The sequence below is a fragment of the Poecile atricapillus genome, chromosome 8 (genome assembly GCF_030490865.1).
Source record: "Poecile atricapillus isolate bPoeAtr1 chromosome 8, bPoeAtr1.hap1, whole genome shotgun sequence".
In the NCBI taxonomy this organism is placed as follows: Eukaryota; Metazoa; Chordata; class Aves; order Passeriformes; family Paridae; genus Poecile; species Poecile atricapillus.
In genome coordinates, this window is record NC_081256.1 from 24,204,966 (window position 1) to 24,228,194 (window position 23,229).

The window sequence follows — 23,229 nt, forward strand, 5'->3', positions numbered from 1 at the left end:
ATTCCCAGCAGGAGCTTTCTTTCACACTTGATTTGAATGCTTGAATATGGATACGCTGGAGTTTGATCTTGTTTATTCTCTGCACATAATTCATTCTGCTTCACTCTGAATATATTATTTGAGACTAGCAGGGGCAGCAGAAGGAAAACGTGTTTGCATGAGTGTAGCTGGATTTGGTGGCTAATGGGACAAGGGAGCAGACTCAGGGACATTTAAAGCCTCTGTGAGACATAAAGAGGTCACATTAAATAGATGTTTGTGTGTGAATGTTTCCTCCACAGGGCTGGTGACAGTTTCATTTACTGAAATCCTCCGAAAAACTAGTGAGAATTTGGACTTTTCCAAAACTGGAACAACTTTTGCCTGAATATCTTCAAATCTCACTGAGCTGGGTTTTGATTTAAAACCTCATGAAAGAGTTAAATTAAAAATAGCCAGTGAGGTGTGGGTTTTCCATTTTGAGGCAGTCTCCTTTTGGGAACAGGTTTGTTGGTCCTCACATGTGCTGACAGATTGCAGAGCTGCAGTGGCAGTTTGAAGTGGAGTTTATCTTTTTGAATAAAAATGTCTTCAGGAGAGAGAAAAACTGGTTGTTCCTCTCTCTGGATCCAGCAGTTTTGTCAGGGCAAACGGTTTCTGCTCACTCAAATATTAAGGAAACAGCGATTAAACAAAGTAAAACCTCCTGTTGTTTTGACATAGACAAAAAAAACCCAAATACTTTAAAAAAAAGACTTGGTCATGATAGGATAATAGAGTAAGATTGTTGATTCAACACTTTCTTTGAGGAAAATGTTTTTTTTTGGAACCTTCTTGAGAGATTGGCCTCATGTGCTCTGAGATTTTTATCCACTAGGTGCTCATCAGTGAAGAACCCATGGATGCAGCTGCTGGAGGATTCCCCCTCCCATCAGGAGACTCTGGGAGCACCTGGAATGTTGTCAAAAATCAGATGTGAAGATCCTGCATCCTCCATCATTCTGCATTTCTCCCTTGATTTATGGAATCTGTTCTACTTTAAAATATTATGTTTTTTATGACTCCAGTCACATTTCTGGTGTGGGTGGTCAGAGGTTCCCAGACAGAGGAATCCAATGTTCTGTTGAAGGCTGAAATACATTTAGGCCTTTGTTAGGAGGCTTTGGTACAGCTTCAAAGTCTAAGGACAGGAGCTGTTCAAAACTTTAAAGCACATGGAGAAGGTTCTGTGCCTCTTAATAAATTCTAGTGATGAGAGAACAAAGAATGGAAAATCTAAAATCTAATCCATGTCTAAATTATGGAATTTCAAGGCATAAAATCAGTTCATTATCATTTTTTTAAATCTATTTATGAAGTTGGGCCATAGATTTTTGAACAGAGTGCTTTTAACAAAAGTTATTGCTTTTATTTAATAACTAATAAAAAAATTCTTATTTTTTTTTTTTATTCCTCATTTTAACTCCTCAGTTAGTTAATCCTCACTTCAGTAATTATCCTTGTAGACTTTAAACTCACATTCTTAAATGTTGCTGTGATCTTTTTGGCAATAAATGGCATTAAATCATGTCCACAGACATCTCAGGTGAGGTCAGAAAATACTGGCATTTCACAGGAGGTTGTGACAAGAGAACAAAACTTTAAGGAGGCTGTGCTGTCACCTTGATGTTATTTCTTGGCATTTTTGTTGCAGATCCACAGTTAAAACTCCAAGCTTGTACATACTCTGCTAGGAAAGTTTCCTTTCATCTGAACTTTGTATATTTTTAATAATTCTTTCCATTTTATTTCAATTTATAGCTTATGAAATACCTTTTTTTTCTGAAGCTCAGAATTCCTTTAGTTTTTTTTTTTAAATCAGAATGAATTTTTAATATTTTTAAATTTTTTTTTAATCAAAAATCCTACTCTTCGTGGATTATGAATTTGATTATGAATGTGGTATAATATGAACTAAGAAATTTGCAGCTCATTCAGAATGAGACATAATTGTATTCTGGTGGAGAAGTGCTGCTTTTCTTCTGGGGTTTGTTTTATTATGCATTGGGAAATTCTGACTGAAATCAGCAAAAATATTGATCAGTATTGCTTGGCATGGATTTGGTCAGGCTGCTCCATCCCATGGGGAGTTTAACCAATAATTCAGGAAGGAAAAGTCACCTCTATGGGATAGTTCACATCTGCAGTTTCTTTCTGGAACCTGCCCCTTGATCACAACTTAAATTCAACTGTGAAAAATGTCCTTTAGAAGTAACAAATAATCTTTCCACACTTGTGGAACTGATTGTTAAAAGAAACCAGTTAAATCCTCTGACTGATTTTACTGATGCCTACAACCAACCAGAACATTACAGACCTTCTTATCAGTGAATAATTCATGTTCTACGAGTGAAAAACCCAACCAAACTAAACCAAGATGTGTAAATATCTGTGTTTAAGAGTTTAACAGCTCATCTTTTGGGTAAGACTATTATAAAGTCATTTGGAGGGAGAAGCTCATACATAAAAATGAATGTTGCCATGCAACAAGTACTAAAGAAAGAACCACAAGATTTAAGCCTCAATTAATTTCCCATAGCAGCTGGGAACGTTCAGGAATAAGGAAATTTGGAGGCAGCAGTGTTAATTAAGGCTCATTTGCTAGAAATCTCTGGCCTGTAATTGATAACTTTGATGTGTGATGTGATAAGAAGTCCAAGAGATGTTTACCATGGTTGTAGCAATATCTGTGTTGTTTTCTATTCATGCAGGAGAATTCTCTGCTTCTCTGATTTGCTAAAACCGCTTTCCCAGGCTGTGGGGCCTCAGACAGATGCTGGCTTTGTACAAAAATCAAAGAGGTTTTGGGACACAATGAACCTCTAACATTTTCTTTTTGTGGTTGAGCTCCTTGCAGATAAAACTCGATTCATCCGTGGAGTGAGAGGCAAGAGAACAGAGCCTTTGGTGAAGCTCTCAAATGTTGAGGTGAGTTGATGACCATAAAAGCATGGAATTATAAACAGGAATGCTTTTCATTTTAATCTGTACATTCTCAGCTTAAACTCCCCAGTGAGGAGCTGAAGTTTGCACAGCCATGGAAGTGATTTAATGCATAAAAACCAGAGATTCTGGATATTGGTGGCACTCAGGAGGAAATATTCCTGCAATTGGATCACACCTTCCTGGGGCATGTTGTTTTTCTCCCTGAAGAAATTAATCTTTGCCTCACAGAAGACAAATGATGAAGGAGGTGAGTTCTCTCTGAGACACTGAAATGATGGCTAATTTTTGAGTGCTTTCCAAATGATCCATGGAAAAGATGAACATAAAGGTTAAGTTTTTCTCCATGGCTGCGATGCAAAGGGCAGGTTTCCAGTCTAGCAGGTGCTGGAGCAAGCAGAGACATCCCCTTGCAGGAGCTGACACAATTATGGATTGGGTAGGATTGGGGGACATTTGCTTCATTTCTCTCTTTGTCTCTCATGTCCCACCCCAGATGCCTTTGCCTGTTGTTCCAAAAACTCTCTGGTTTCAGGTGGCTGTGGAGGCTCCTGTGAATTCCAGGAGCTGCCTGAGGCCTTGTTGCTTTTGACCTTCACTGCAGCTTCCAGCCCTGGAAGGAGTCCCTATCTTGAAAGGATTTTTATCTTTGCTGTCACCAGACAGAAGCGTGTTTGCTGAAGGGGGAGGGCAGCTGTGCCACCTTATCTCACCCAGAATAAACAATATTAGCCCTGATAACCCTCCCCTTTCCAGCCCTGGCAGCTTCAGAATGAGTCCTGCCCATCATGTTTACTCTTCCAGATGTATTCCATGCTGCCCTGCTGGCTGGGACCCTGCAGGAACAGCCATCACCAGGGGTACCAGTCCCTCAGGGATGATCCAAAACACACAGCTCAGAGATTAATGGATAACAACAAATAAAATTACAGATTAATGTGGCAGAGGATCATTCTAATGTGTTGGGAATCATTCCCCCAGCCACTGGCTGCCCTATCTCCCTTATATATTGCCAGGGTTGCTTATCTGGAGGTAGCACAACAACTCCCTGAGCGTTTTATCACCTCCTTTAAAAGTGGAGTCAATTACAACTCCAGATTAAAATAGAGATGTACTTCAGGGAGCGAAAGTGATATCCTGTGATGTGTTTTCTGGAACTGCTGGTGGGGACTGGCTGAGTCAAGACTCAGAACTCAATGAAATGAATGGGATCGCTTTGGGGTCGATCTCATCCTGCGCAGGGGAGGATGCAGCTGCCGCCTGTACTGATGGCATGGGCAGGACATAAGGTCCAGAACCACAAGAAGGGCAAAGAGGTTTCATCTGCTCAACATCAGAGAGATTCAGTCTGTATATTAAACAAAAATGGTGGGGAAAATATGAGAAGGGCTTTGCATCTTTCTCTGTGAGCCAATAACTGCTTATAGTAGAACTCCTTAGTGCATATTGCACAAATATAATTATTCTGCAGAGGAAAATGTGTCAATGGCTCTCAAATAGGTCAAAAGTTGTTGCAGAATCTTCTGGTTTTCCTTTCAGGACAGAATGGGAAGGAGCTACTGAACTAAAACTGCACCAGAGACATTTTAGATGTAGGAAAATTTTTTTTAGTGGTCAGAGGATGTACCAGAGCAATGTTTTTTCTTGAGAATGGGAGGCTTTTGTTCCTTTTTAACCAGCTGTATGGCCTTTTGTGTACCTCTCTGAGCTATTAGGTGACCATGCTCAAAACAGATATTTCAGCTGTTCCACAAACCCCTACTGTGTTTACAGGTGGATCTGCTGAGACCCCACTTGAAGCAGATTAAGAAAGAAAATCCCTAATATCAGGTAATGTGTGAAAGAGGGGAATAGCTTTGGATTAGGGCACTTTCAAAACACAAGTTTCTGACTGGTTTGTTTTAAAATTCGTGTTACTTAAAACTTGACTGTGAAGCTCTTGATCAATTCTAATCATTTCTGTACCTACACAAGAAGGAGAGACATCTGTGCCTGCTCAAGTATAAAAAGGTTTGTAAGCTTTTGTCCTCCTTCCAAATCTTGGTTCTTATTCCTTAAGATTTTTTGGGTTTTTTTGCTTCTTCAGGAGTGAATCCAGTTCAATCCACATTAAAGTTACATGGCTGCGAGAGAGATTACTGCCCATGTCTTAAAATAAAGATAAAAAAGGGTTTTCTGGCAAAGGAGATCAGAGATGATAAAAAGCAAAACTGAACTGTGAATTTATTGACTTGAGTAGGGGGAGCAGAGTGTGGGATGAGATTGGGAAGCAAAGGATCAATGTAAAATGCAGCTTCAGAGCCCTTAAAATGCACTCTGAGGTCAGAGGTTGGTGTGGAGCTCGGATCTGAGAGTCTGTTCCAGTGACATGTTACATAATGGGAGATATTCTGAGGCTTTCCAATGAGCTGCCAGCTCATTTTTAGACGTTGCTAGATTATTCAGATTTCACTTGGTGTGACAGTCTTCCAACTGAGATTGCCTTCATTTGCTCTGCATTACTCAGAAAGGAGACACAGAGAATTGGCTTCTACATTTGGAGAGCCAAGCTAAATTCTGATGGAATTAGGTGGAGGAACATTGCCTGGAGACCTCAATCTGGAATAATGAGGGTGAAGCAGCTTTGCAGAGGTTGGAAGATTATAGATTTAAGTAGTTAGAAATGTACATTCTGTGTCACATTGAAAAGAAAAGGAAGATTATGCATATATATATATATATATATGTAGTATAACTATCTGGGTTTCACTTAAATCAAAATACAAAGAAAGAAAAAAAAATAACTGAAGCTTTTCCTAGCTGATAAACAGGAAATACTTATGTCCATGGATGTATGGTTTCCTTAAATCTAAGTCTAAAAGTGTTGGCCTGAATTATTTGTTTCTGGTGTTTCCTTTTTTAATAAGTTGATCATAAAGGAGTGGTCTCCAGGATAAAATCTGGGGGAATAGAATGGGATTAAGAACAGAATTAATCATTATTGTCACAGCAAAACAAATTTGATAAAGATAAACCCCATTTTTTTTGTCAGTTCTATCAAAATGTTGGTACAGGGAGATGGGAGTAGATCAAGGCAGGAGATGGGAATTAGAGCTGGATGTGAGGGACAGAGCTGAGCAAGGAGATCTGAACCAGACACTGGCTGAGAGATGAGAGAAGGAATTGGGAAGGGGAAGGAAGGACTGGCTCAGCCACACCCAGACCCAAACTGTTTCATGTGCCCATTTTGAGAGAATTCCCTGCAGTGCCCAGGTGCTGAGGGCTTTCTGAAACAGGGGATGGATATTTTGGGCAAGGTGCACTGGTTGAGTACTCAGATCCTGGGGCTGTTTCCTGCTGGTCACACGTGGCAGGACTGTTCTGCCCAGGAAATAATGCAGATCCCTTTTTGGCATTTGGCTTTTGCCAGTGGCTCAGTGTGGAGAATATTTCAGTGGAGCCTGAAAAACCAAGAGAATCATGCCTGGTGCAGGGAAATGGGCTGGCAGACACCTGAGGTATTTAGGCACCAATGCAGGGAGCAAATTTTTCCTTCTAAACTGTTGGCTGGTTCTGAGAGAGGGAACTGTTATCCCTGGGATTTATCAAAGAGGCTTTGGCAAACTAATCCTCAGCCAGGAACTGGCTGCTGCTCACTCCCAGCAGGTGATAAAATAAAGGGGCCACAGAGCTTTGGATTCTTTCTAGGGTTGGTTTTACTCCCCTAAAATTCAGCCAGAGCCTTGCCATTGATGTGGAAGGAGGTCATGGAGCTTTTATTCAGAGGAGCCCTCACCAGCGGGCTCAGTACAAGGCACGGAGTTAAATTCTCTTGCTCTTGGTGTTGTGTCTGCTCAGTGGATTTTTGTCTGCCCTTGGAGAAGGATCAGAAAATGAACTTTGTGGGAGATGAGGAGGTGCAATGCTCTTGTTCAGACCAAACTTTAGAAGGCTGCCTTCTCCCCGTCACCTCACAACACTCAGTTCCTGGTTTTCCTGGTTTATCCTATGACCCATTTCACTTTCAGTTCCAGTGACAGGAACTTTTCTCAGCTCAGGAATTCCTGGCTCTTGCCTTGGCTCCAGCTCCAGCCCAGTTTCTGTCTTGCACTGCGCTGACTGCTACAATTTCAGACATTCGATTGCCAAGGGGGCTGCAGGATCTCACGTCCTGTTGCCTTTTTAAGCCGAGTTCCGCCTGTCAGAGTGCACAGATGAAACAGCAAGAGCCTGAAACAGCACTGCCTCGCAGCAGTGGAGGAGCAGGAGTGTCTGAGGGTGCTTTCAGTGAGTCTGAGAGCACTTTCAGCCATCCCAACTGCGCTGCCTCCTTGGCAAATCCTGACGCTGGGCTTGGGACGAGCCCTCGGAACATCGCAGGGCTCCTCTCCACCGAGCTCGGATTTAAAGCAAGTAACTTGGATTTTAAAATCAAGTCTTGCTGCCATTTCTCAAAGTTTGAAATCTTCACAGCCAGACTGCGTTTTCAGAGCTTTCCTGCTCTGTCACACCTCAGACAAAAATTTGATGTCTGCTGTGCCATTCTATGGGAATTTATACCCAAAGCCCACCTGAGCTTTGATTGGAATATTTATGCACCAACAAAGCACCTTGCAGCCGTTTTCCCCTTTCTGTCACTTACAATAATTAGTATTTCTCAATCAATAAATTGCTGTTTGCATTCATCAAAGTCCATGGAAAAAAATTCGGGCAAATTGAGTTCCTGAGGATTTTAAAATGAGTTGAGGGAAATCCCTTGGCCTGTGCTCCACTGGGGGCTTGGTGATCCCAGCTGGTGCTTTTATCTTGTAGCCTGTGCAGGGTGATGCCTCTGAGAGCTCAAATGAGAAAAATAAGGATGAACAACTCCAACGTACAAGGCCTTGCTCTTTTAACCCAAAATAATTCAACTCATTCAATTTGCTGAATTTCTGAATGATGTCACAGAGAGCACAAAGTCCCTTCCATGTGACCCAGCTGCTGCTCTTTATTCTGAATTTCCCATAAAATGAATAAACTATACCCATGAGTTTCATTTAAAATTATCATTTTCCTCTCTGAAAAGCTTTTGATAAGTAGCTTAATACAAAAGCTGTGTAGTTATAGGGTTTTTTTCTTTAAATATTTTTGAACAGAAGCCTCTATCCCAAAGGAAGGAACTTATAAACCTTGATAATCTCACTTTAGTCCGACGTTTAATTAATTTTTATTTCAGTTGCTCAGTTTCAGGGAATCTGTTTTGCAGGAAGAAATAGAAAATGGGAGCATTGTGAATTCTCTTCAAGTAGGGAAAAAAGGCATGAAAACAAGTTCATAGGAGAGCAGTGCCTCCATTCAGAACAAAATCTTTTTATTCAAGTTTCTTTTAATGAAAGCCATTCAGCTTGCTGGTGGTTTTGTTATTGTGAGAGATGGAGAGTCTGAATGTTGTGCAGGACTGCTGCCCCTCAAAGCGAGCACTGCACAGTCAGAGCTTGGGCTGCACTGAGCTGGAACCTGAATTTTGTCATTAGTGAATGGATTATTCACTGCATTTACCCGAGCCTCAGGAGCAGAGGGCAAAATCAGAGCAGCAAAAAATCCCAGTTTACACCTGAATGTTGAAACTGGCCCCAGATCAGAATTCCAAAAGCCTAAAGGGCTGTAGGAAATATTTATGTGTGACACAAATCATTGGATTGGTGTTGGAGGTAGCTTAAAGGTAAATTTTAGGGGTTTGGCCCTGTTTGTTCCTCCAGCTTTCTTTGGGACTGGGTGCCTGGGATTAGGGACTTCAGTCATGGGGGTAAAAAGCAAATTCTCTTTGCTGGTGCCTGATTTTAATCTTTGGGGAATGGAGTAAAGTTTAGCACATGTAGTAAAGATAATGAATTTGTCTGTGTTGAACTCATCAAAATAGAAAATCCTTGGTTATAACTTGTTTTTAAACAATGGCAATGAGAGAACCATTCTTTTATCCTTTTATCTTTTAAAAGTTGGGTTGCCCAATATTTCAGTGAGGAAAGGATTTTTTTCTTTGATTGATTTATTTTTTTAATTGTGGTTTCTTTGTGCAAGGTGGGTACACGATGTTGGCATCTGGTGGAATCATGATGCTGTAGGAGGATAAAATCCTCTCCCAGTTTTTTCCCAATGGAGCATCCCGGGCCATCAGTGTGGGTTTGGTGTTGTTTGGGAGCTGTTGAGCTGTTTTTATTTTCCTTCATCTCAAATAAACCATCTTTAAACAGATAATTCATATTTGCTTTTAGTGTATAGAGGAGATATTAATACGTTTTTTTCCATTAATTAAAGTTTTCTGAAGTGGCATAGTGAGATTTACAGATGCTAAAAGCAGAACAGCTTGTAGATTATTTTTAGGAAAAAAATTAAATTATACTCTATAAGCTGATAGACTCTGAACTGATGAAAGGGAAGGTTCTTTTTGGGTTTAAGACTTGTGTTTTTAGCTGTGCTGGAGCCTTTCTCTGTAGAACTGTTGACTTTTGCAGTGCCACCAGACCATGGCAGAGCTATGTGTGTTAAATAACTTCATTCTCAGGGATATTTACATCAGTGGCAATTATTTATCTTTGCCATTATTTATTATTAATGCCAATTATTTATTATTATTATAGCTCATTTTTAATAAGGTGCAATTAAAAGTCAACCAGCAGCATCCCTGGTGTAGTGCTGACTTTCAGAAATGTAAGTAAATACAAATATCTGCTGTGTTTTCCTTTGTTAATACATTTTTTCTTTGAGCACCTTCTGTTGGAACAGCAGCTTTGACTCGTCAACTGCAGAATCAATAAACATATTTTACATTTATTTCAGGATTGTGCAAACCAGCAGAAACATCTTATTTGCAGAGCTACCATGCTTCAAGCGGTTGATGGTTACTGAGATTTTTCTCCCTGATATTCTGTTGCTGGAAAATCCTGTTTTTATCAGGATGGGTGTCTGGGGGAAGGCAGAGGTGATTTGTGCGTGGTTTGAATCACTCTGAACAGCACTAAGGAGAGGCATGTTAAGCAAGGATGAAAATAATGAAAGACAATCATGGATAATACATCAATTACTTCTCTTACCTTGGCCACTTCTGTGAGAAAAACAGTTCCTGAGAGAAGGGAATTTAACAGGTATTTCCCATGAAAACTGGGGATATGGACTGCTCTGTCAAAACTGATTTACTGATGACAGCCACTTTATTCTGATTTGTTTCTCCAGTCAACCATCCTGAAGAAATATTTTGTGAAGTTGACAGATGAGATTGTTTTTAGTTAAAAAAATTGAAGTTCTCGTCTTGAAAACTTCAGAAGAAATTGCAACATATCGAGCCTGTAAAATTGAAGCTTGACTTCAATTCCATCATTTTTTTTTTTACCTCTATTCCATCAGTTCAAATCCTTGAAAGAGAATATCAAAATTGTTTCAAACTCTGTGGGTTTTTCCACCTCAGATTTACAGCAGATTTTGTGTACTTGATTTTTATTTTAATATTTGTGACATTCCAGTGTTTGTGGATTGGTATTTTCACATCCCTTTTCAAGGTGCTGTTGTGCTGCTCAGTTCTCTAAGGCATTTAGAATTTTAGTGTTAATAATGTGAAATTTGTGATTAGGAATGGGTCTGAATTTTGGTGTTTTTTTTTTTTTTTTGGATGAAGCTGTAGGTGTGAGAATTCTCCAGGAATTCAGAAGTTCCAGGATCCATTTTGGTGGATCTCAATCCAGGTTGAGTGATTGGTGTCTTAGGTCTGCAAGAGCTTAAATTTGCTCCTCGGGAATTTTGGGGCACAGGGGGATTGTTAAATTTATGTATAATTGGAATTTAGTCTAAGAAAAGGAGGTAGAATAGATGAGGCTCATTAAAATGAGAGGGAATTTCTAAATTGGGAGGACACAATGATATTGAGGCAAGGTTTTTTCCTATGTTTTAACCTTTTTAGTGATTCCTTGTGTGCATGGCTGCCATGGTGCTGGAAACCAACTCATTATTGGGGTGTTTATCCTTTAAGGGGTTTACTTTTGGAATGTAATTAAAACAAAACTGCACTGTGTTTAAAGATCCCCAGCTGGATTCTGCTGCTCCCCCCTCCACGCTGCCACGTGGGAAAATCAAATTTCACCTCCCCTGAGGTGATTTCACTGCACCTTTCCAAACCCAGCCCACAGCAGCACTGGAGATGAGTCAGAGAAGGCTCCCACCTCTTATCCCTTTTATTTTCCTGCCACAAAAGTAAAAGTCAAGCCTTAAACCCGGCTGAACTTCGGTATAAAAGCAGAGCAACCCCCAGTTTTTATCCTGGCTGGCTTCCATGCAGGGCTTCCAAGGTGGGAAGGTGTGGAGTTCCAGGGAATTTGGATCTGCTGCAGCTACTGAAGGCAAAATGCTCCTTAATTCCTTTCAATTCCTTCCCTGGAAAGCTGGTTTGGAGCTTCCATGCCCAGGCAGGTTGTGACCCTGCAAAGGGCAGCAGAGCTGCAGGAGCTGGAGGGTGAGAGGAGAAAAACAATCCACAGCATCCACACGGGAAGAAATGGGGAACATTTTTTTCCTGGTTGTTTGGCTTTTGGTTTGGGTTTGTTTGGGTTTTTTTTTTGCTATTCCTCATTTTTTCCTTTGGGAGGAATGTTTCTTTGTGGTGTTTTGACCAAAGGGAGGAGGATGTCTGATGAAATCACAGAATTATTTGGGTTGGAAGGGAACTTTAAGATCATCCAGTGCCAGCCCCTGCCATGGCAGGGACATTTCCACTATTCCAGGCTGCTCCAAGCCCCCTCCAACCTGGCCTTGGGTACTGCCAGGAATGGAGACAACATTACAAGAACTTTAATTTGTCAAGAAAAAGAAGAGGTGGAAGGAAAAAGTGAATTTTAAGAGTATTTCATTTTTAAGAAGCACAGTTTTTCTAAAGAAAACCCTGGTCCACATTTGAATTGAGAAGCCTGAAATCTCTCTGTTGTGCTTTTATTTCAAGGTGTAATTATCCTTTCCCAGGCATCTGCTTGGTTTAAACTCCATTTTTTGTCACAACACTTACCCTGTTTTCCATTGCATTGCCTGGAAATTCGATGGTTTAAGACAGAGGCAAAACTGAGGGAGAGAAATCCCAAGAAAATAATGAGAGATCAGAGATGTCAAACCTTGTCCTTGGGGGCAGGGGGTGATGAGGCACAGCAGGAATCTTGTTCCTCTCTCCCACTGAAGGATTCATTCAGCAGAGCATGCTCAGGTCTCTCCCCACCCTCACTTCCAGCATTGAACAGAGATTTTACCCAGATTTTAGCAACCCAGGCAGAGTTTGCATCTCATTCTTATCTCAAGAAACAAATATTGAATTGAAACCTTGAGTGTTTTCCAGCAACTGCTGAGCTGCAGATGAATTCAGACACACAGCAAAGACATTTTTTCCTACATCTTACCAAAAGTTTATTTTTTCACCACCTTATCTTTGAAAGTCTTGAGAAATCAGGGCTCAGAATATTTTCGTTTTGTTGTCGTAATCTTTCTAGGAAGATAAAAGTATTCCTTTTTGACATGGAGGACAACATTAGGGATTTCAGATTTCCCTTTTAACACTTTTGTCAAAAATATTGACTGTCTTGCTCTATTTTTTTTCCCCCTCATGTACAGCAGAGCTTGCAGATGCCTAAATCTCTGGGGAAACAGCGGTATCTGTATGTGAGGAGTGGAAAGGTGGATGAAAGTTTGTTAAACATTTACTGATTTATTTTTTATTTTTTCTTTGCTGCAAACACAGCCTGTTGTGTGGGTTGCTTTCACAAAAATCTCTTCTCCAGTGCTCCTAATGTATAATTAGTGTCCACATCATGTTCTCAAACTCTGTTAGGCTGTTGAAAACTTCTAAGAAAGGGCTTTTTCCCAATGATTTTCCCATGTCCTGCTTCTGTCCAGCCTGAGACAATTCCTCCTCCACCCACAGCAGTTACAGACACTGGAGATGGAACCATCTGAGTTTGGTTGTGCTGAGCTTCTGTTTCAAGTGAGGCTCAACAGCAGAGAATTACAACATATACAGAATAGAATCACAACATTTCTAGTCTCTGTTCCAAGCTTTTTCCTTCCTCCCTCGTTTGGGTGCAGCTTCCTTGGAGCGTGTGAGGTCTGCACTTGTGTCTGGGGTGATGGAGAAGGGATTCTCAGGGGGTTTTTATCACCTCCCCTGACTCCCAGCTCTCACCAGGGCTGCTTTAATTCTCTTACAATCCAGGGGCCTCTGTTGTTATTTTCTGCTCTACCACAGGGATGTTGGAAGTGTTTGAGGGTTTTATAAAGCAGCTCAAACTCCCTGCTCTGAAGTATTGGAATAAAACCTCCTGTTCAGCGGGATGAAGGTGCTGTGACTCCACTGGATGGTGGGAAATTTGTGAGGAAAGAAGTGCTGGAATTGGCCTTTAATAACTTTATTTTATTATAAAATAAGAAGGAGAAGAAAAAAACTCCCAGTCTGGTTTTTTTTTGCCTTTGTGTACCCTCCATCCACCAGAGCTAAGTGTATAAAAATTCACTTAACAGAAACAAAAAATAGGCATTTAAATTAAGAGTCATGTTTTTCCCCTGGTTTCAGGTTACAATAAAATGCCATGCTTGTCACTGAGGTGTTTTAGGTCACTTGCTTGGCTCAGAAAAGTGTGGTATCTAATTAAAAATGTCACTTTGTGTGCTGTAATTGTCACTTCTCGCCATGGAGGGGCTGAGGAATGGGACAGAATGCAGCAGAGTTGTCACAGAATCACAGGAGGGGTCAGCCTGGAAGGGACCAAGGGGCTCCTCTGGTCCCACCTCCCTCCCTGCTCACAGGATTGAGTTCCAGACACTTCTGGAATATCTTGTCACCCCCTGGGATCATCTGAACAGCTCAAACTCCAGAGATAAGGGATGTCTGTGGGTGGCCCACGCTGTTTCTCTTGGTTGTCTCCAGGTAAGTTACATGGCAGTAACTTATCTTTAACTGATAAGAAAAAGAGGTAATTTTTAGATAGTTCCTTTTAGTAAATCATGAAGGAATAGCATAACATTGCTACTGATTTACTTTGAAAACGCAAGTTGAAATTCAGGTGCATTCTGGTTCCTGTTAGAGCTATGAAATGCACTGTTTGAGTACTGCTAAAAGTGTTTTGGAAGAAGATTAATCCTTCCTCAACGTCAGTTTACAGAGTTCTTTTAGGCTGACAGGTAGCACTTAAAAATGTTTGTTGTATTTTTTTCTCACTCATCCCTTGACAACAGCGCAATGAAAAATCAGAATTACACTCAGATTCCAGAGCAGCTGAAACCAAATATTGTGAAAGGAGAAAATGTGATCAACAGACAAAACAAAACCTATTTAGTGAAAGAAACTCCCCCCACAATCTGTCATAGATAAAAGGACCCCTCCTCCTGCTGCTGAGCAAATGTAGGTCGTGGTTTGAGCCGCGCTTTGCGAGGCACCGATGCGGTGCAGTCGGCTTGTTTTGTGAGAAGAGATGAAGTGACAATTCCACTTCAGTGGTAAGAAACAACAGATATGTGTGGGATCTCTCTCTTCATGCAGAATAACATGTTTTTGGGAAATGTGTTACTCGTGTGGATGGAAGGAGAGGAGGGGAAGCCTCCTAAGCACGGCATGAACTCAGGAATGCTGCGAGCCCCGCGAGCTGCAGCGATTTTGTTGTTCTTTTTTATTAAATGCACTTTATTGGCTCCTTCATGCTTCAGAGATATGTAAAGCACAACATATTTGTAGTTTCAGTCTCCTAATTGACTCTGATATTTTTTTCCCTCCGAGTCTTCATTAAAGGGAAATGATTTTGCAGTCGATACCTTATGATTTGTTCTAATGCAAATAACATTTAGCACATCTTGTAGACTGTCTGGAGAATTCCCACAAGCTTCCCTGCAAATGTCATCTGACTCCTCAATCGAGTGAAGCACTGCCTTCCCTCCGCTTTCCTGCAATTTGTCATGCTTCATACTCGGCTAAATCTGCCAATTTTCATTGTCCTCACTGACAGCAGCTGTCACTGTGCCACTTATGGCTGCGAGACTCTTGGTGGCAGCATCCTCCAAGCTACAGGGCTGAGATGTGGAGCTGGAGCCTTCTGCTGCCTCCTGCTCGGGAATGGCTCCACAGCATCATCCCCAAACTGCCCAGGAAGGGAAAACCCGCCGGGATGGCCCAGAGTCACCGAGGGGACAATAAAGGCATCGTTTCCTCCAGCACTGCTTTGAGGAACCTGTGGTGGGGTTGAAGTCCACTGGAGAAGCCCCCACGTAATGCAGGCAATGAAATTCCATCTTTTCTTGTGCACAGTTCCCACTTTTGAGAGCAGAGTTGGGGTGAAGTTTTAGTCCACCGTGAGAGAAAAATAAAATAAAAAAAAAAATCCACTTTTCCAGTTAGCCCATCAGCTGGGAGGTTACTTTGCAGCTTTTCTTTACTTTTTAATTTATAATAAATTAAGGGATTATTTCTGAATCACGACCTCTCCTTGAGTTTTCATCTGCCAGAGACCCAGATATGCTGGAATTCAATCGCTGTTTATCCAAACCCACAGCTGCTGTGTAAAGACTTGGATAAATTATTGCCATTTCCTGATCTCCTCTCAGGTGGGATAAATCCATAGAAGGTTCTGCTTTCTCAAAGTTCTCTCATTCAGAATTTTCAAAAGAATTCAAAAGGCTCATGATTCTGGCCATTAATTTTATCCAACACAAGAATATTTGACTTCATAATTAAGAGTAGAAGTACCAGACTGAGGCATGTTTCAAATTATTATTATTAGTAATGTTTTTTTACAGTAATTTTATTAATTGGATAATTTTCACTTAAATTCTTCAATTCTAAGTAAAAGGGATGAACCCAGAAGACTCTGAAAAGTGATTTGTGCCTATTTTAGAATGAAAATATTCCTAAACATTATGATATTTCTTATTACAAGTAAAAAAACATAAGCCCATGAGATCTACTGAAGTAAAAAAAAAATACATTGAGGACTAATTTAAATAGTTATTATTTAATATTTAAATATTAATATATATAATATATTAATAGTTTATTATTTTAAAATACTTAAGTCTCTTAAAGTTTTTCTGGTTTTGCCTCCCTAAACTTGAATATTCAGCTTCAAGGAGGAGGAGGATGGTTCAAATCCAGCTTTGGATGTTTGAACTCCTGCAGAAAACCCAACAGGATCCGTGATCTCCTCTCCCTGGCAGCTAGTTGTGATCTTTTAAACCCGGATTTCCACGGGGTTTTTAAGGAAGAGGGGGGATGTGTAGGGACAAGGATTACTGGGTTTAGGACTCTGATCACAATTTTGCCAAGTCTGACCATGCTGAGTTGTTTCTTTAGGGATTTTCCCCCGAAGTGATGAATTCCCTGCACTCAGGGCCAGTGAATCCCCATCACTGGGGTGTGGGATGGCTGCTCTGGGCTGCAGCTGCAATTCCACCCCGAGACAATCCCAGTTGTTGTTCACCTTTCCCTCCTGCTGAAAGGTGTTTGGGGGGCTGTGAGTGCTGCTGTGGCTGTGGAGGGGGTCAGGCTGGGCTCTGTGGCTCCTGGAATATCCAGTGGTGCTGGGCTGTGCTGGTGGATCTGGGTGTCACTGGGCAGGGAAGGTAATTTTGCAGGAGTTTCCACAGCAGAATGCTCGTAACTGTGTGGAGTTGGCAATGTGGGATTTTTCCAGCTCTGGGGAAATTCTAATTTGGCAATACTGTTAGAGAAAAGTTTAACACGAGCTGCTGGCTTAGGCTGTAGCAAGAGAACAGACCTGCAGCCTGGCCTGGTGGGAGATGTCCCTGCCCATGGCAGGGGGGTTGCAATATGTGGAATTTTATAACCTTTCCAACCCAAACCTCTGTCTGATTCTCAACTCAACAATCACTGTCTCCCTACTCACATGTGTGCAATGCTGTGATGTCTGCATGGCACTCCTTGCCTGCCCACAGAGACTCAGCCACGTTTTCTGACTTAACTTTTAACTCATTTCCCACATTTGCTCAGGAATTCTGTAGCAGAAATGCTGCCTCATTGCTTATTTGCTTTGCTTTCAGGCAGGTTTGCTGTTGAAACCTTTGCAAGTGCCTGAGACAGCAAATTCAGCAATGCCCAGGTGTTTCCAACCACGCTGAATTCTCCAGCTGGTACAAGTCATATCTTGAAGTGATCAGAGATGCACCTGGTAATAAACTGAACTGTCCTCTGGCTGGTGTGTGGGTAAGATCAGACCCCCAGCACCCCTGGAAATGCTCTTTAATTTTTGATTTGTTCTCCTGCTCACCAGTACAGCCTTTCAGTGGTTTATCTGCAAACAATGTGTGCTGTCTGCAGAGAATGTGGGTTTCTCTCACTCAGAAAAATATCATTAGCTGGTGCTACTGTAGAGTGTGATTTGTTTCAGTTTATCAGCCAAAACTGGGGATTTGCATGCATAATCTAGTGCATCACGTGGAGGCCAAGCATAAAGTTATCCCAAATCACAGTACCCTTTGTAGCTGTTAAAAGGAGAGGTAATTCCTCCCTCCTCTCAAGGCCTGAGGTAAGAAGCGCCTGTCACCTTGGGATCTGTGTCCTGCTGCACATCCCAGAGCATTCTAATCTCTGTATTTATCTCTTCTTTCATATGCATGTATGAAAGAGCTTTGCACAGATGGGTAACAGTTTTTATCCCCATTTCTCAGTGGTTTAGTGTAGTTACATCAGGAGGAGTAATTATTTCTATCAGCAAGATTGTGACAGCCACCACATATTATGGAAATTTCCTTCATTGAAACGTTAACATTTTTTTCCCCCCCTTTTGTTTGATTCTCGAGGCAACACAAAGAATAGTTTAGAAATATAATTGCAATCTCCAGGAGAAATATAAGCAGCCTGGCTGTGAAGCTGAATCACATTAGAGCGCTGGGAATAGAGCCACCTATGAAAGGAAATGAGCAGGAAGAACATCACATCTTGAGCAGTTGTCATTTGTCAGGGAAAGGGGAATCTGTGCTGAACCACCAGCGACCCTCCACCCAGGGGAAGAGCAGCCTGACAGTGATGGCTCAGAGCTGCCAGGGCTGGGAAATGCAGGAGGTGCTTCTCAAACAGCAGGAATTGCTTCATTATCCAGCACAGGGTGTGCTGCTGGAGCTGTGTGTGTCTGATCCGGGCTGGGGTTGGGGTCAGCCCTTGTGCAGAGGGTTAATGCACCCAAACTCCCTGCAAAGACCTCGAGCAATGGGCAGAGCCCTTCCCAAACCCAAAGTTCCACTTGGACAGCGGCTGTGCTCTGCAGACCCTAAACCTGTCGCCCTGAAAACTCAGCTTCTGAGCTTGCTGACATGGTTTTCTAAAGACTTTCCCAGGACAGTAACTGTAAACACAGATATGTGTACATTCTTTCTGTTACACATCTTGTGATGGGCATCTCTCATGGCCAGTGCTGTGAGAAAGTGTTATCCTGACCATCCAATCCCTGGCCGTGGTCAGAAACCTATAAATCCTGGGTGGAAAAATAAACTCTGCTCTTTCTTTCACCACACCTCGACCTGTGTCCATGTGATCTATTCATCTTCAGTGGTAACATAAACCCAGCTGCTCCCGAGGACTGGCAAAAGGGATATTGATACAGCTATAAAAGTTCCAAAAAATCTGTGTAAATTCCAGTTATTTTGTCTAATGAGGGCTTTAATTCAAGGCACAAACTCTTTAATGCCTCATCCTTTCTCAGCATCTTGCTTGCTGGTCACAGCCAGGTAAATCACACTGTCAGATATTGGTATCATGTCCTGTTTTGGCTTTGTAAGGATTCAGTCTGCAGCATCATGGGGTAACTGCTTTCTGAAGGTTTTACCAATATTTCATATTTCTGTGTCTAGTAATATTAAACTGTTCTAGATTTTTGGTCACTTAAGCTCATAAAAGTCTTGTGAGAAATCCTAATTAGACTTTAACATCAATCCTGTTCTTCCCCTGTGCTTTAAAAACCTAAAACTTTCATATTGATTAACCCTCATTGATCAACAGTTCAGGCCAGCATCTCTCTCACCTCTTCATTGTAAAATCATAAAAGTAATAGAAGGGTATTTTATAAAAACTAGAAAAATGTAAGCCTGCAGCAGCATGGCATAGAAAAATGCACGTGTTCCTATTCCAGCACCGCTGCAGAGCAAAATTATTAGTCTAGGACACCCCAGAAATGAGTTTAGATCATCTTAAATGCCATTGAGAGCCTTACATTTAAAAACAAAGCGTATTTTAGGTTGAAAAAGAGAAATGTAACCTTCTGACACTTGAAACTGCGATAATTATCCTTTATTAGTGTATAATTGTAGTGCATGAGCACAGAGATAGTACCTAGAATTAATTGCTGGGTACAGAGGTATGATTTGTAAAATGCTTTTATATCTGCAAATTTGAAATAATTGGCTTATCTATGAAAATATACATTTACCTGTGGAGTAGAGTGAAACAGAAATGTTTACTTCTTAATGTTAGTAGGTGCTAGTTTAAACATTATTTAAATATTATTGGATGTTTTCTTGCCAAGTCTTGAGTGCATCATCAAATCATCAGTGTGGAAAAGGTGACACAGAAAGGGTTTGTGTCCAGGTGAGGAATAACAAGAAGGTTTTAAATTCATCACTTCCTTACTGGTTTTGATGCTCCTGGGATGATTTCAGTGCTGAGATACAGATGGTGAGGAGCAGACTTACTGCAGTTCACATTTCTGCAGCTCTTTGGGAGCTCTCAAATGCCAGGAAGGATGGAGGGAATTTTTCCCACCTCAGCGGGTTTCCCAGCCCTGGTGATGGATGGAAACTCCACAGAAAGGGACAGTTTGTGTGGGGCTGTCTCCTGCTAACCCCACACTCTGCATTTCTGATGGAATTGGTTCATCCTTGATGTTTCTGTGCTTGCTGTAGGGATGTTTGTGAGTGGGAAAGGTGAGAGGATTCATTGAGAGAGGTGGGGAAGTGGCCTCAGCAGCTGGCTGGGTCATGGGGTGGGTGTTTGGGGCATTAAAGGATGCTCAGCATACATGTTATGGAGGATAAACCACACATCATTTACCCCAAAAAGCAAGACCAGAGATCCAGGGCCTGTAGGCAAAGGCAGTAATTTTTTAATTAGAATGGATTCATGATTGGAAAAAATAATAAGCAGTGGAGCTTCCCGCTCTGATCTGGTCCAGGGGTGAGTTCTTTTCCAGCCACATCAGTTCTCCTAAACAAAGAAAGTGTGCTCAGATGTGGCACCAGGGCTCTCACTGCACTTTTTCACTGCAGCCACTCCTGCAGCCCAGTGAGCTGGGAGCAGGGGGAGATTTAAGCAGGAACAGGTAGAATTTATTGTTCTGCTGGTTGGAGGCAAACCCCTCAATTACGGAGCAGCTCCCGGGCACATCTTGGGTGTGTGGCGTGCCACAGTTTGTATTTCGAGGAGCTGGCAGGACTGTGAGGCTGCTGTTCAGAAAGTAGAAAAGTTGCACTGTGCAGAAGTGGAAAATACCTGCTCTTGTGCTGATGGAGCTGTCAGGGGACTCCGGCTGGGAAAAACAGCTCTGAGCTGGGTTCGCTTGGAATCGGCGAGGCTGTGCTGACACAGGCTGGAGGAAAACACTGCTGAACTCAGCCCCAGAATTTCACAGGGAATCTTAGGAGAGGTGTGTTCTCAGGTAAGCATTTAATATTTCATGCACTGCCTTTTAGTATTGCTGTCACCACTAAGAAAACTATCATGGAAGTTGTGCTGCAGAATTCTGTTTGTGTCTGCTCTCTGATTTTAACCTATTGAGCGTTTAATCATTTCTTGTAAAATTGCTTGGCTTTGACAGCTGCTCTTACACCAGAACAAGCTTCAGCTGCTTGGGACCAAGAGGTTAAAACATGTCAAAAAGCAATGATATAGACCTGAATCTCTTTTGGGTAAGAAATTGGATCTAGATATTCCTGTGTCTCTGACTAACCTAACTACTGAGCAGCCAACTAAATGGAAGTGATATTTTCTGCCCCAGCTTTTCCCTTTCATTTTTTTGCTAGCTGAGGAAAAAAAAAAATCCCAATTTATGAGGGTGTTATGAGGTCTTTCCACAAGGGGCCTCAGCTGTGTGGTGAGTTATGGACAGTGATGCATACAGCCAGGGAATTGTGGATTTTGGTTCTGGTTGGCTTTGAGGTATTTTATTTTTTATAAAAAAGTCCTGTGGCCTGTGTCCTTTCATGAATTTATCCAAGTGACACAAAAAAAAAAAAAATCAGTATATTTAAAATCCAGCCTTTTGAAATATGAGTATCATTAAAAGTCAATTTTAAAATTAAGGCAACCTCTTCTGAAAAATTTACCCTGGGACAAGTGTCAGGAAAAATTAAGCTTTGCAGGCAAAGCGTGCTGAGATGCACAGTCATTTTGGGAAACACTTTTCTTTGGTAGCACAGAAAATGCAGACACAGAGAGAGCAGTTGATTGCTTTTCACTGGGGAATAAAGTTGAGTTTTTCAAATTCCTTGGACTTGCTGGCTTCGTGAAAGATTTTTAGTGAGCAAATGCAGCTAACAGTGCTTTGATTCTCAGTTGAGTGGAAGCTACTAAAAGAGTTGTCCTGCAGTTTTTGTAAAGAACAAAAGACTTAAATAATTGAGGTTTTATATACGTTAGGAGAAGTAGGAGTAGGAAAATATTCTGTCTTAATAACAGGCTTAACAAGAGAAGGCAATAAATCATTTCTAATTACCGGCCTTGTCGATGACATGTTTCCTCATTCTAATCTTTCAAATTGCCTCCTAAGCTGAGACTTCTTTGTAAATGAGGTTTGCTTTTCTTCTTCTTCTTCCGTTCTGGGGGATGTGTCACTCTGCAGGAACACATGTGTGTGTCTGCTTGGATCACAGCAACATTTTGCTGCAGAAGATGGAGGGCTCGCCACAGCCATCTGGAATATTGCTGGCTCCAGTGCTTCCAGGGGAAAAACATGGACAAAATGGATTCTCCTCTGCCTGGTCAGTCTACACGGTTCAGTGTTGATTACTTTTGTGTTGGTTTGAACTCTGCCATTCTGTTTCTGTATTTAAAAACTGTCGAAGAGTTAAACCTCTGAGGATGGTGTAGGAAAAGCTAAGGTAGGTTTGCTGGAAGCTGCATCTCCTCCCATCATTTTAGGGAAGTGGCTAGTACACAAATCTAAATAAAGAAATAGCCATAATTTTATCTTCCTGAAAAATTAATCTTTTATTTTTATCTAGCCTTTGAGGCTTGTGAATAATAATAAAATAATAGTAAGAGTGTGAGAGAGCTTGGGATGTCTGTCCTGCTCCTCCCAGAGCGTGCCCCACAACACTCACATTGTGATAAAAATGACAAAAAAAAGTTAGAAATTATCATTGGCTGAGCACAGCAGGACACTGTAGAGCTGAGAATTCACAATCAGAGGGGCACAGACTGGTTTGGGTTGGAGGGGACATTAAAGATCATCCAGTGCCACCCCAGCCGTGGGCAGGGACACTTTCCACTGTCCCAGGCTGCTCCAAACCCCATCCAGCCTGGCCTTGGGAACTTCCAGGGATCCAGGGGCAGCCCCAGCTGCTCTGGGCACCCTATGCCAGGGCCTGCCCACCCTCCCAGCCAGGAATTCCTTCCCAATATCCCATCCATCCCTGCCCTCCAGCAGTGGGAAGCCATAACCCCTTGTCCTGAACCTCCATCCCTTGTCAATTCTCTCTCTCCGTCTTTCTTGTTGACCCTTTCAGGTCCTGCAAGGCCACCCTGAGCTCATCCCAAAGCTTCTCCTGTGCAGGTGAACAATCCCAGCTGTGCCAGCCTTTCCTGCTCCATCCCTGGGATCATCCTGGAGCCTCCTCTGGGCTCTCTCCAGCAGCTCCAGCTGCTCCCCGTGCTGGGGCCAGGGCTGGGGCAGCTCTGCAGGTGAGGTCTCACCTGAGCACAGGGGCAGAATCCCCTTTTTCAGAAATCAAGTCATCTTAGGTTTCTGAGTCACTCTGGTTTCTTAGGCCTTCTCTGAGGGCTGCAGATTATGTATTTATGCCCAGGAGTTTGCATAAAAGCAGCTTTGGTTTTAATTGTCTGCAATGTGATACCTTTACATTTCTCTGCGTTGTTTACTGCTAAATTGGCAGAAAGTTTGGCCCAGGAGTGTGGAGAATTACAACAACAAACAAAGCCTTGCTTTTTCAACCCTGTCCCCTGTGGGCTATCTCTTGCTGACATAAGTAGTCACTGTAAGGAAATAATAATAATATTTTTAAAAATTTCTTGAAGCGGTTTTAATTGCAGCAGGAGCAGCAGAGCGAGAGCAGCGA